At 37.0% G+C, this 15499-nt stretch overlaps 1 protein-coding gene across 1 annotated transcript in view; it reads left to right on the forward strand.

The window, feature by feature from the left end:
• Nucleotides 1-15499, forward strand: part of Stk3 (serine/threonine kinase 3) — a 315784-nt gene that overhangs the window by 100782 nt on the left and 199503 nt on the right.

Genomic DNA, 15499 nt, shown 5'->3' on the forward strand with positions numbered 1-15499 from the left:
AACAACCTGTCAGGATATCTTTCCATTTTGCCCATACTTGAGGAGTATTATGGGGATTATAATGTCGATCAGCTGCAGAATGGCCGTCCCTATCCAGAGTTAAGAAATTTAAAATGAAAAGAACTAAATTAAGTTTATCTTTAGGAGACTTGTAGGAGGCTCCTATTCCCCCTTTTTGTTTATTTAAACAATTTTTTAAAGTAAGATGTGCTCTTTCCACAATGCCCTGTCCCTGAGGATTATAGGGGATGCCAGTGACTGATTGGATGTTAAATGTTTGTAAAAACAACCGGAAGCTTTTGGAAGTATAAGCAGGACCATTATCTGTTTTAATAACGTTAGGTATGCCCCAGCCAGCAAATGCTTGTAGGCAGTGTTGAATGACATCTTTTACCTTTTCTCCAGAATGAGCAGAAGCCATAATGACCCCTGAAGCAGTGTCTACTGACACATGTACATACTTAACAGTACCAAATTCAGAAATATGGGTTACATCCATCTGCCAAATATGACCAGGCAGCAGTCCCCTGGGGTTAACTCCAAAGGATTGTACTGGGATTAAAGGAGCACAATGTTGACAATTTTTTACTATTTGTCGAGCCTTACATTTAGATATAGGAAATTTTCTGCTCAAAGTAGTGGAATTTACATGAAATTTTTCATGAAAGAGTTTTGCTTGTTCCTCTATGGAAAAAACAAAAATTGATTTGGTGGCCATATCTACCAAGTCATTAGCATTGGCCAAAGGTCCTGGTAAATTAGAATGAGCTCTAATATGTCCTACATAGAATAGATGTTTACGCTGTAGGATAAGGTTTTGTAGCGTAGTAAAGTAAGAAGCTACCGTGGACATGGAAGAAATATGGAGTACCGTTTCAAGAACCTGTAAAGCGTTAACGATATATAAGCTATCAGATAGAAGATTGAATGGCTGATTATCTGCTAATTTAAAGGCTAATATTACAGCTGCAAGTTCAGTAACCTGTGCAGAGTTGGGTGGAACTATTATGGTGTGAAGTTGTTTACCGATAAGTACTGCACCTACTCCATTTTTGGAGCCATCAGTAAAAATGGTTACACAGTCTTTAAGAGGCTGGACACTAGTCACTTTTGGAAAAACTATGGGAGTATTTTTACAGAATTGAATCCAGGGATGTTGGGGATAATGGTTATCGAACTGAGCTGAAGTAGAACAATATAATACTGACCAATCATCATCATTATTAATTAGCCATTTAATTTGCTGAGTGGAATAAGGAGTTATAATAATAGACGGATGGATTCCAAAAACAGTAATGCAAGATTCTATTCCTTTGAATATTACCTGAGCAATAGCTTGGGGATATGATTGCAATGTTTTAGCTGGAGAGCTAGGGAGATTTACACTTTGCAGAGGTCCTCCTTGCCAAACTATGCAAAAAGGGGTATGCTTCTCTGAGATTATGATTAAACTTAATGGTTGAGTAGGATCACAACGATCAACGTAACACTGCTGAAGTCTATTCTCTACTAGCTGTAAGGATATCCGTGCTTCAGGAGCAAGTCTCCTAGGGGAATTCAAGTCAGGATTACCTTTTAATATATCGAATAAAGGTTTTAATTCCCCTGTAGATAATTTTAAATAGGATCTGATCCAGTTAATGTCACCTAAGAGTTTCTGAAAATCGTTCAAGGTATTCAATTGATCTGTCCTGATGGTCAACCTTATTGGTCTGACTGTAGTAGCAGTGAGCCTTGTACCCAGATATTCTTGGATCTCCTCTAATTGTAATTTTTCAGGGGCTATCGTTAGTCCTCTTTTTTCTAATACTTGAGTTATAAATTGTAATGCTTCTAACAAAACTTCTTTTTCTGGATGACAAATAAGTATGTCGTCCATATAGTGATAAATCAACAATCTCTTAAACTTTTGTCTAGTAGTTGTTAACGCTTTATCTACGTATATTTGACATATAGTAGGACTGTTAGCCATACCTTGAGGCAACACAGTCCATTCGAATCTCTGGTCAGGCTGAGTGTGATTAAGAGAGGGCAAAGTAAAGGCAAATCTCCAACAATCATTTTTGTGTAAGGGTATAGAGAAAAAGCAATCTTTTAAATCCAGAATAATAGTAGGCCAATTTTTTGGTAGTGCAGTAACAAGAGGGAGTCCACATTGGACGGATCCCATAGGGTACATTTGTTCGTTTATGGCTCTTAAATCATGTAATAACCTCCATTTTCCTGATTTTTTCTTTGTTAAGAATATTGGAGTATTCCAAGGAGAGGTAGAATGTTGTAAATGACCTGCTTGTATCTGCTCTTGTACTAACTTATGAGCTGCCTCTAGCTTTTCTTTTGTTAGGGGCCACTGTGGAATCCAGCGAGGCTTATCATCTTTCCATATTATAGGGATTGATGGTTTATCAGTGGCCCCTAGGAAAAACCCAATCCATGAGAATCATTTTTTGGTGGAAGTAAAGGCAGTGGTTGGGTAGATCCTTGACTATGTCTTCCTAATCCTTTTTTATCATCATAATTCATATTTTGTAACATATTTCTTACAGGAGTCCCTTGGTAAATCTGGTCAGTGGTGAGTTTCATATCCATTTGCTGCAGGACGTCTCGTCCCCATAGGCTAATAGGAACATTACAGACATATGGCTGAAATATTCCTGTGTGTCCCTCTGTATCTTTCCACGATAATGAGGAAGCACCTTGATTGGGGCTCTCTGCTACTCCTAAGCCTCTCAAGCTCTGAGCTGCTGTGATCAATGGCCAGTGCTTTGGCCAGACCATTGCGCTAATAATACTTTTGTCTGCTCCCGTATCTAATAAACCTGTAAATTCCATATTTCCCACTTTTAATTTTAGGAGGGGCCTCTGTTCCATATCCATAGTAAGGTTTATTAAAGTGGTTCCTGTTGATCCAAAACCTCCTTGTCTTTTATTTGTATTTTCACTGGGCCACAAGGAATGTCGACTGGGCAATATAAGCATTTGTGCAATGCGATCCCCTGGAGAGATGACCGTAATTCCTTTTGGTGAAGAGACCAAGGCTTTTATTTGTCCAGTGAAATCAGGATCAATAACCCCTGGGTGTACTATAAGTCCTTTTAGTGTTGAGGAACCTCTACCTAGTAATAGTCCTACACTATTCTGTGGGATTTTTTCATGCCAATCAGTATCAATCATCTGCACCCCCATATCTGGGGTTAGTATGAGTCTGGAGGTGGCACAGATGTCCAATCCGGCACTTCCTGAGGTGGCTCTGCGCTCCCCTTCTCTGTGGGAGGATACCACCGTCGGGGAACTTGTTGAATTACCCCGTATATTTGTTGCGGGCCCCGGGGAGGGCCCTGTCTCCCGTTTTTTTGAAGTTCAGGATTCGACCCTAGGAAATTATCCTCCCTATCTCTAATAGGCTGACAGGCACTATTCCGATGACTTCCTCTTCTGCATCTTGGACATAGCCCTGGGACATAAGGTGTAACAGATTTTACTATAGTTATCTCTTATCTTTTGTTAGGGCATTATCTCCTTGCTGCTGATTTTGTGCATCTATTGAAACGTATTGGCCTTCTCCTATTAACATTTCTATCGGGAAACCTTGCCACTATGTTTCTGCAAGCAGTTTCAACAGCTATTTCTTGCCACTGAGCTTCTCCAATTAGCCATTGTTCTCCAGATAACACTGCTCTGCATACCTGTCTCCAATAGTCTTAACTGCCTCTTTAAGGTTTTTCTAATGGTTGATGGTATCTCCATTTGCTCCTCAAATACGGGCAGGTTCTACAAATCTTGAAGCTCTTTCTATTAGGCTTAGGTTTCTCCTACCTTTTTCCCTTGTTCTTAAGTTTTCACTACCACTTGGTTATTCCTTTTTGGGGGTTCTTTGTGTTAGACTTAGTTCCCCTTTTTCCCTTGTTCTTAGATTTTTTGAGCAATTATTTTCTAGGTCACCACCACTCAATCTTTCCTCACTTCATTCTCTTTAAGCGTTCTTTTCTGTTACTATTAAATCCTGTTTATGAAGATCCCCCTTGTGGCACACTGAGCAGCTTTTCTTACTTAGCTGTTTTTTTCCTCAATGGCTCCCATTGTTTTTTAATGGTTCCCTGAGGGGTTGCTGCATTCAGACCCCATTGTTACTAATTTGAATAACTTTAGTTATGGCAATTACAATAACAGTGGCCTAGCTGCCAGGAGCAACGAGATTACTGAAGGGAAAACTATCAAGTGCGCATTAAAATTTTTATAGCGGCTTTTCACGTACTACCTAATTGGACCGCTCCAAGCGTGTTTCTACTTTCACTTTAATTAGACCGCGTTCCACGCGCCAGGACCGCTAATGGCGTGTCCCGATACCCCCCCGACCCACGTTCTACGCGTTAGGATCCCGGTACCCCTCAACCCGCGTTCCACGCGTCAGGACCGCTAATGGCGCGCCCCGATACCCGCGTTCCACGCGTCAGGACCCCAATACCTTTCAACCCGCGTTCTACGCGTCAGGACTCCTGATACCTTTCAACCGGACCGCACTCCGTGTGTCCCCAGGACCGCCAATGGCGCATCCTGACACCCTTTTTTTTTTATAACCGGTTCAACTTGTATACAAAAAAAAATTCTTTCAAATATCTTACCTTGTTTTCTTTTATAAGGCCTTCATCTTCCCGGGTTTCGGCACCAGTTATCGCGTCCCCTCTGGCCGCAGAGAGAGACACGACAAATGTCTGAAGCTTTGGAAGTTTATTGTGCACAGTTCCTTTCCTACGCTTCTCTTACCCCTAGCTTCTGCGCACTCCCAGCTTCCCTTTTCCCAGCTTCTTCCACTCCCGCGTACTCCCTCCTTCCAGCTCAGCTCCCGCCGCCGCCGCCGCTTCTTCCATTCCGTTCCCTTTCCCCCTCGCTCTCCCACCCACCAGGCTTATATACACTTCAATCAATCAGGGGAGAGTACACGAGATAAACGTGGACAGCTGCAGGCGCGGGATGGGTACACGAGGGGGCATGCTCTAGTCACATCGTTAACTAGCCAATCATTGGAATTTGCTGGTTGTTTACTGTATAGCTGGCCGCTTTTGGCTCAGCGTCAGGCGCCATCTTGACCACGCCCAAGGCTGGGGTTCCCGGGAACCCCCACACTTTCCTAGATACCATAAAGCCTTTTGTATTTACACCTCAACTCTGTGTATGTATAGTAGTGGCTAGCAAAAGTAAGAGATGCACAAACCATATAATCTCATAATTATTAAAATGTGATTCCTCCAAGTTTTCTATGAAGTAAGGAAATAGCAGGTTTCATTTTTAAAATTTGTTTTTCTCATCCACTATTTTTGGGTTAATTAGAGTAATCTACAAAGTTGTCACAAGGGGATGAATGTATAATTAACAGAAAGACCAAGAGAGTATTATTCTTTTAATATAAATAAAAATTCCCATTGGCTGTTCTCATATGGTTCTCTCCCTTTCCACCATGCCTGTAACTAGAAACATATATTAGGAACACTCCAGAACAGTAGTGTTGACTTAGTGATCAGGGATTTGATTTCCCAGTTATTATATACCATCCTTTTATCATGCCCAGTTTCCCGCCCTGCTTTGAACTTATTCTTGCTTAGGTCAGCTGAAAAGGGGGAAAAAACGTGTGGGAGTGAGCTTGAATAATTTAGAATAGAGTTGCTTCTGCTTAAGTAGTCACAGATTAATATTGTATTTTTCAATAATTAAGCTTTTTGTAGAACATATATTTGAAGGGAATATGAAGAACTTAAAGATGGCATTCAATGGGAAATGAAAGTGATTAAGTTAGAAATTTGCAATTAATTGAGCATTGATCTTTTGATGGTGTTAAGGCTGAGGTCATTTGTTTATGTACTTTGACTTATCAGATACTTTGTTTTATCATTCCTGAGATAAAAAAAGAGGTTTTTGGAGTGCAGATATTCAAGGAAGAATTTTGTATTAAAAAGAGCTATTAAAAATACTGATTTTGTTTGATAGCAAGGGATTAACTATATTTCAAGGGATTAACTATATTGTTAGTTCTGATATAGCTCTTTTTAGTTTTTTTATGAGAGAAATAGTATCATTTTATTAAATGTCTGTTAACTCTACTACCAAATTCAAATACTTGGTTCCTTAGCACTAAACCAAATGAATTCTATTTAAACGCAGTTTTGATTTTTTTAAACTGTCTTTCATGTTTGTTTTCCCATTGCTTAGCATAATGAAAAGGGTAAGGAAAAAACTGTTAGAGTTGGAATGAGAACAGTAGCGAAAATGTCTGATGATTTCTTGAATTAAGTGGAAGGAAAGAAAAAAATCAAACAAATTTACTTCTAAATAATTCAATGCAAAATGTTTATCACCCCTTTAAAAAAAGATGTACAAATATGTTGTGTATTTTGGAAAGATTTGTATCAAAAGTGATTTGAAACTATTGGAGGTACTTAAAGGATGACAGTTTTCTGGAAATTCAGTGTGTATAAAGCATGATAATCTTCTGGTCCCCCCCCCCCCCCCCCCCCCCCCACACACACACACACACTGGTACTTGAACTCAGGCATTCAACCACTGAGCCTTTTTTTTTTTTTTGTATTTTATTTAGAGATGAGGTCTGACTTAGTTGCTTAGTTCCTTGCTGTTGCTGAGGCTGGCTTTGAACTCCTGATCCTCCTACCTCAGTCTCCTGAATTGCTGGGATTACAGGCAGGTGCCACCCCACCTGGCATAATCTCTGTTTTGAGAGTAAATTGGGAATTAATTTAGACTGAAGAAAAAAGCCTCCCTCTCTTTGTGTCCTCACACCACCTGCTTTTAAAGAAAGAATCCCTGTAGATGTTTTCTGTTTTTTTAGTTGTCAATGGAGTTTTTACTGTATTTATTTATGTGTATGCGGTGCTGAGGATCGAACCCAAGACCTCAGACATGCCAGGCCACAATTCCAGCCCCCTGTAGATGTTTTCAAACATGGAAAAAGGTAATTTTGATAACTGATGGTTTTTTGAAAATAATGTAGTTTTTAAATTAAAGAATGTTTTCCTTAACCTTGCTATGTTTTCCAACTGATCTCCCCCTACCCCCGTGAACTTTTAAAATTTTTGGTGCTGGGCATCCAACCCAGAGGCTTATATTTGCTAGTGCCCACTCCTGCACCTTCTTTTGAGAAACAGCAATTTAATAGGTGAAATAAATAGTACATACAGGGTGAAAACAGACATTGATGGCAGTGGGGTTTGCCCTTTTCAATGCATAATGAAAATACTATAGCTTTTCCCTATTGCTAATCATATGGCACTACCTTTTTTACAGGCAAGTATACCCCTAATCCAACATGATTTCTTTATGAAAAAAAAAAATCAAAACCAAAAATGTAGTTAACTCTTATCCTATATATAGGATGCTAGAGCATAATTGGTATCCACATCTATGGAGTGAAAACCAAGTTTATATTTTAAAAAAATAGTAAAACAGAACAGAACAAAACAACACTGGGGGAAAAAAGGGAATTTGTGGCCTCTTTTCTGCCCAATTATAATGAAATTTGGTTGAGTTCTGGAAGACTGGGCCTTGGTAGTAATGAAAGTTGGGTAGTACTTCACCTGGCACACTACTTACATACCTTCTGTCTGCCAGTCTGCTCTGTAGGGCTCAGTAGATAGCAGGCATCAGGCACCACTTCTTGGACAATTCCTTGCAAGCATTTAATCCAAGGTGAAGGAGTAGGGGTGGTGTAGAGGATAAGTATTTTAATTTAGACGAGGAAGCCAGAAATCTGAAATCAAGTGTTGGCTGTGCTGCCCTCCTTGCAGAAGCTCCAAGGGATAATCCAATTCTTTGCCTATTCCAGCTTTTGGTGGCTGCCTGCAGTCCTTAGTTTTCCTTTTGTTGTAGTTACATCACTCTAGTCTGACTGCATCTTCACATGCATTCTCCTCCAAGTGTCTGTGCCTTTTCCTTTGTCATAAATTTCTGTCTTTCTCTTATTAGTACACTTATCATTGAATTTTAGGGCCCACTCAGATAATCTTTCTTTCTTCAAAGAGCATTTTTTCCCCCCAAATAAGATTACATTTAGAGGCTTTGGGGATTAAGACAAGGAAATATCTTGGGAAGGTTCCCATTCAACCTACTATACTCCATATAATCTGTTCTCTTTCAGATTATTTTTGTGCATGAGCATGTAGTGTGCGCGTGTGTGTGTATGGAATATAAGATTAATTATAATAATTAAAAAAATGAAAATGAATGATTACTATATTGCATGAAATTTACTGTTGTAATCATTTTAAAGTATACAGTTCCTTGGCATTAAGTGCATTTACACTCTTCTGCAACTATCATCAATGTTAATTTCCAGAAAATTTTTTTTATCATCCTACACTGAAACTTTGTACCCATTAATCAATAATTTTCCATATCCTCTTGCCCCAGCACTTGGTAGCCACTATTCTATTTTCTGTCTTGATGAGTTTGACTATTCTTCCTGCTTTGAGTAGAATCATACAATATTTGTTCTTTTGTGTGACTTTTTTTTCTCTTAGCCTAATGATTTCATGATTCATCTACATTATAGCATGTATCAGAATTTCCTTCTTTATGAAGGTTGAATAATATTTCATTGTGTGTGTGTATTTTGATTATTCAGTCATCTGCTGATAGATACTTGGGTTTCTTCCACCTTTTGTATATTGTGAATATTGCTACTATGAACATCAGTATGCAGTCATCTCTTTAAGACTCTCCTGTTAGTTGTTTTGCCTCTGGTTCCTTAGGTGGAAATGCAGCATCATTTAGTAAGTCTTTGTTTAATTTTTTGAGGAATCTCCATACTGTTTTCCACCAGCAATGTCTTTCAGTTTTTCCATATCCTTGCCAATACTTTTATTTTCTGTTTTTATCCTTGATTATAGTTGTTGTATTGAGTGTAAAGTGGTAAAGTGGTATCTAATTGTGAGTTTGATTTGCATTTCCCCATTTTCCAAATGACTTGTGATACTGAGGGTCCCCCCGCCCCACCCCAGTACTGGTGACCCAACCCAGGGCCTTGTGCCTGTTAGGCAAGTGGTCTACCACTGAGCTACGTCTCCAGAGCCCCTTTGCCTGTTTTAAATAGTCTTTTTTTTTTTTTTTTTTTTTTCGTGTGTGTGTGTGTGTGTGTGTGTGTGTGTGTTTAGTTTCTGGTCTCATTTTTATTGACTTCTCTTAGTACTATCTGTATTTTTCTTATTTCTGATATAAGTCTTGTAGACCTTTGACATTTTTACTGCCTTTCTTTATTCTTCTAATTGTCTCTTCTATCATTTTCAGCACCTCAATTTTAATTGTCTAAATTCATTTGTATTTCTTTCTTTGTAATCAGTCCATGGAGAGGTCTTTGAATCATAATAGTTTTCACTGTATTTATATGTAAACCACTTGCTTATCTACCAAGTAGAGGATTGTTTACTAGTATTTAATAATGTATGTGTACTTTTTGCAGTAGATGTATTCTAAAGACATTGTGTAAATATTTATAGTTTTAAATAGCATTTAAGATTCTTTGGATTAAAAAAATTAATGAATTCTTTGGCAATACCAACAATAATTATGAAAATCATCTTTCACATAAATATTTATTTTGAAAGTGGGACATACTCATCAGTAATATAAAATTTACTCATTAATATTAAAATGTTTTTGATTTAGTATTAATGTTAAAATTGAAGAAAAGCATATTCTAATGTGGAGGCAGAGAATTCAGCCTTGAGACCAGTTAGAGAGTATATCTGCTCTCCTACTTTGTTGTTTTACACCAGAGAAGCCAAGTGTCATCAAGATATGAATGTTTGTTTGCTTTTTGAGGATAAGTACCTTGGTATTGCCCTCTCATATTTTTACTTCTGTTCCCCTTCCCTTTATTTCCTTCTACACATTTAGAGCATATTTATCATGTAACTTTTAGTTGGTCTTTGAGAAAGTAGTGGAAAGCAGAGCAGACATATTCCCTCAATTCTTGGAACTTCTGATCCAGTGATAACTAGAATTCGAAGGCTAGAATTATTTAACTTTCTATTTTTTGGGGGAAGGAAGGTAAGAGGTAGATAAATGTTATTAATATGACTCTACATTGTAACTACTTTGATTCGGTTTTAGGTGTGCATGTATGTAATCATGAGTATAGATAAGAATTTTGTTATTTTGTCATTGTGTAGTGCCCCTGCTGAGACTTCACTTTTTGTAATTGTATACTTACCCAAGTCCACTGCCACTGTCCAAAAAGTAGTGGAAAATACCACAAATAATTCATAAGGTTTAAATTGTGTCCTGTTCTGAGTAGTGAGGTGGAATCTCACACAGTCTTGTCTGATTGTATATTATCCCTTAGTTTAGCATATCCACACTTATCTGTGCTGTCACTTAGTTGTTGTCTTGGTTATCAGATTGACCGTGAGATATCACAGTGCTTGTACTTGAGTCCTTACTTAGTAAGGCCCACCTCCGGGTCACAGTGGCTACCTCATTCGACTTGATTCATTTCATCATGTAGACACTACAGGGTGAATATGGTATATTTTGAAAGTGAGAGCACATTCACATTACTTTGATTATAGTATATTGTTATTATAGTATTTTATTATTATTGTTCTTACTCTTCTACTGTGCCTAATTTGTGAGTTAAACTTTTTCATAGGTATGTATATATAGGAAATGACATAGTATGTGTAGGAGTTGATGCGTTTCAGTTTCAAACATCCACTGCAAGTCTTGGAACATATCCCCATAGATAAATGGGGACTACTATAAATGGCACTTGCTTTTTTCCTTAAATGTATTCTCTTCCTTTTTCTGCCTTTTCTTTCCACTGCCTCTTTTGTTTTCTCATCTCCTGACAGAGAGTATAGGCATATGCTCATACCTTGCCCACCTCTCCAGCTTTGGTTTTCTTTCCATGCGCTTTACTTTGTTTTCTTATTTTCTTTCTTCTTCAATCTATCTTCCCTACATTTTTCTACCTGATTATTTTAAGTGATACCTTGATATTGTTAATGATACTTTCAGAGCAGAACTAGTGAAGAATCCAGAAGAATGGGGTATATTGGATCATTGGAGAATTCTAATATTACTTCCCTATATACTTTTTTTTTTTTTAATTCCATTTGAAAGAGTTCTTCTGCTGTGTGGTCCTGTTACACATGGGAATACAAGGCATTCTGGCTCCTGAATTGGGGATTACGGTTTATTACAGTGACAGTTTTACCTTATTTCTGTCCATCAGAATTATTCTTAAAGAGATGAGAAAGCAAGGAACAGCATAAACAGATCTGAACTACACTTGATTGAACCTTCTGGGGGTCATCCCTGGGGCTTACACAGGAAAGAGGAATTCCCACTCTTAATCTGTATTCAAACTTTGCTATTGGTGTTGCCAAGCACTCTGTATACATGATTAGTTTGGTAACTATTGAGAAAGTAATTATCATTTTCCTACGGACATAAATTACATGAATATGAATTGTAGTTTTGGAGATATGTTTCCATTAAGTATTGCTTAGAGTAGTAATCATTGAGAAAGAATTATACCATAATCCATCTTTTTAAGATTTTTAATGTGGAACACTGAAAACAGAATATTTTTCTGTATTTGGGGAGTTTAAAGAAGACAATTTAAATTGACTTTTAATGATTGAAAGATGGCATTTACAGTTCAGATTCTTGGATTGTGATCCACATTATGAAATGTATTTCACATTGTGATGCATTATACATATGGATGGACATGAATATGCGAACTGAAATAATGTATATGAAACTGTACTCACTCTTACTATCTGTCATCTACTCAGATTTCTATCCTATCATAATATTTTCTTTTTCTTTTCTGTTACATGCTTTTTTTTCCCTTCTGTACTGGGGATTGAACCCATGCAGTTACACTTGCTAGGTAAGTACTGTACCACTGAGCTACATCCCCAAGTCCTTTTCTAAAAATTTTTGAGAGAGGGTCTTGCTAAGTTGCTTAGGTTGACCTTGAATTTGCGATTGCCCTCCCTCCTCTTCCAAGTAGCTGGGATTATAGACATGTGCCACCATGCTTGACTGTTTCATTCTTTCGTTTAAAAATGAATGGTACTAGGCCTGGTGACATACACCTATAATCCCAGAAACTTGGGAGGCTAAGGCAGGAGGATCGCAAATTTGAGACAAACTTCAGCAATTTAGGCCCTAAGTCGATTATTGATACCCTGTCTTAAAATAAATATAAAAAGGGCTGGGTGTGTGATGTAGTGGTCAAGCTCAATCCCCTGTATCAAAGGATGGTACACATTTATTAAATTGATTTTATGACCAAGTCAAATTCATAGGCAAGAGTCACTGAATCAGGCTTTTGAAATCTGAATTTTCCCAATGCCAGGATGCTTTTATTGTTTCTACAGAGTAGTGATTTGACCTGGGTTTTGAGACTTTTGAGTCCTGAATCAGTTTTTTTTGTCTGTGAATTGTGTATTGGATACTCATCTGTCTGCTTCACACAGTTGCTAGTGAAGATCATATAAAATACTGTATATGAGCAATAGACAAATTATTATATATTGTAGGAATACTAGGTAACATGAAGTTTATTTTCAAGTTTTATACTGAGACTATTACTAAATTCAAGTTCTTGAAGAAGATACCTATTTAACATTAACCATTGTTACTTAAGGGATTTATAGCTGTGGGAAGGAACAAGCAATTATTTATTATCATCTGACTTTGCTTTGGGGCATCCAGAAGGATGGTGGATGAACTGGAACTTTGCACAGTATATCCAAGTATTCCTTCCACATCTGAAGTGCTTAGTGTCATTCTTTTGCCTGCCAGGGGAGGTTGCTGAATATGGCTACTGAGATGACTTCTGTAGATTCTACTAGAAACCATATAGAAGTAGAAAGTAATGTGGTACATTGATAAACCAATACTTCTTACTTCCTCATTTTTACCTATATACGGTCCAGTAATGGAAACTGTGTTTCACAACAGGGGAGAATGGGCTTTATTGGGACAGTACATTCAGTCAGTGGACTCCAAGAAGTTACACTTAGACATTGGTGTTTGTGCAGCTGTGCTTTTTTTTCCTGGCAAGATGTCTCATAGTTTTTATCAAATGAAAATAGTGGCTCTTTGAAACAAGGGTATCTTGACCCAAAACAGTTGACTGTCAAGGATAATAGAGGATCATTATCATATCTCAAGAGGATTTCTTGTTACACATTTAGAATATTGTTTTGCTTACTATTTACATTGTCATAGCAGGTGACATTTCTACATTTTAATCTGGAATCATTATATGTATGTATGTATGTATGTATGTATGTATGTATGTATGACATCCACTATTTTCCTTCCTCCCCCTTACTTCTGGAAAGGCTAGTTTTAGGTAAGTCTATTTACTTTCAGAAGTTTTTCATTCGACTGCTTAAAAACCTCTCTGAATTCTCATATCCATCCCTTTTAGCTTTTTTCTGGTACTTTTTAACTTACTAGATATTGTCATAGTTTATTTGATACATTTGTTTTATTTTTCCTATTAGATCTGAGTTTTAAATGCATGCATGTTTCATTTTTGTATCTAATTGAACCTAGCAGGGTGACTTATACACGAAAGTATCTGATAAATATTTTTGTTGAGCGTATGCTTGATTCCCTTTTCTATCTCAAAGACACTTCTGTGGTGTTGAAGTCTGGAAAGCTCACATTATTCTTTCTTAAAATAATAAATGTTATACTTATGACTTAGAATAAGAGCCAGTGAAATAAACTTAAAAATGAAAGTAATTAAATGCTAATTAAATACAACTTGAAAGGCCTATCATCCCTTATATCTTGCCTTTCAACCTTTTACTTAGTTCAATTTATTTATTTAAAATTTAAAATTTAAATTGAGATAATTCATATTCTTTATTTTATTTTTCCGGTGCTTTAGATCATGTTTCCTTATTTTAATTTTTATTTTTTTTGAGGTGTTGGGGATTGAACCCAGGGTTTCATAAATGCTAGGCAAGTACTTCACCACTGAGCTATATCCCTAGCCCTTTTAAATATATATATGTATCTATATATATATTTGAGACAGAGTCTTGCCAAGTTTCCCAGGCTGACCTCAAGCTTGTGATCCTCTTATTCTAGCCTCCCAAATAGCTGGAATTGCAGTGTGCATCACTGTGCCTGGCCTGTTCTTTTATTGAAATCCATCAGAAAGAAGACTAGTGAACCCCCTTAGTGTTAGCCTCCAGACACAGTAGCTTTGGTTTACAAATGGGATTTAATTGTTAGCCTTATTGAAGATTTATGTCTTAAAAATAATTGTGTAGGGTTACTATCTTGATCATCGTAGGTGTTTTGTTTTGAATTAGTCATAGTAACTGTTCATGTTAGAGACCTAAGCTAGCATTTATTTTAGAAGAAATAAATACCTAGGTGTGTGTGGGCTGGGAGGTTGGGAGGAATGCTGAGAGTAGGTGTTGACTGTAATTTCAAGTGTATAACATTTGAAAATTTATAATATTTTTGGAGTAAATTCTGTTTCTGTCAAATTCAGTTTTTGAAATTATGCCTAGATAGATATATTTTTTTAAAAATGTAGATAAGACATACTTAATTTAAGTATTCATTTTAATTAAATTCCTGCAGAATAGAATTATTCAACTAGCCTAGAAGACTGTATTAATCAAAGATACATTATTTGATTATGTCAATGTAAGTTTTGTGTGTGTGTGTGTGTGTGTGTGTGTGTATGTGTGTGTGTGACTGTGGATCAGACTTGGGGCCTAACATGTGCTAGTCATGTACTTTACTACTGAGCTACATCCCCAGCCCTAGCTTAGTTTTAAATATAACTTTTACATGAATAAAGCCATCTTCATTACATCTGGGATCATTTGAATAGCATAATTACATGAAATTTTACTGTGTAATGAAAGGTAAGGAATAAGTGATCAGAGGTGACTTTGTAAGCACAGCAGTAAGTGACTTATAAATTGAAGGTCACCATTTTAATTGGAAGGCTTGTGAATCTCTTAAATTCTGTAATCGAATGATATCAAAGGAAGATGTAATATAACAATTGTGGCTTATACTGAACATATGTTCCTGTTAATAAGTTACATTATGATCTTTAAGGACTTGTATGTAGTTAGTACATTTTGGTTCATTTGATACCCACAGTTTTTCTTAATTTTTATTAGTGAGTTGTTACAGTGGTTAACAAGAAATACACAGATTTAAGTTGCAATAGTTTTCCCAGGGTTATATGATCTAACTTCACAGGCTTCTTGAACATATGTAGATGCTTTTCTATTTTGCTTTAGTTATGACATACAATTGATATAGGCAAGCATGAAAGCTTGGGCAAATTTTCCTTGCTTTTTCTGGATCTTGCTCAGGTTCTGTGGTATTTATGTAAAGCACAATTTTGTTGCTTGGGAATGCATGTTGAAATTATCATGTGCTCTATTTTGCTGTAGGCCCATTGGCACTGCCACAAAGGTAGTACGC

Source organism: Sciurus carolinensis, chromosome 1 (genome assembly GCF_902686445.1).
Source record: "Sciurus carolinensis chromosome 1, mSciCar1.2, whole genome shotgun sequence".
Taxonomy (NCBI): Eukaryota; Metazoa; Chordata; class Mammalia; order Rodentia; family Sciuridae; genus Sciurus; species Sciurus carolinensis.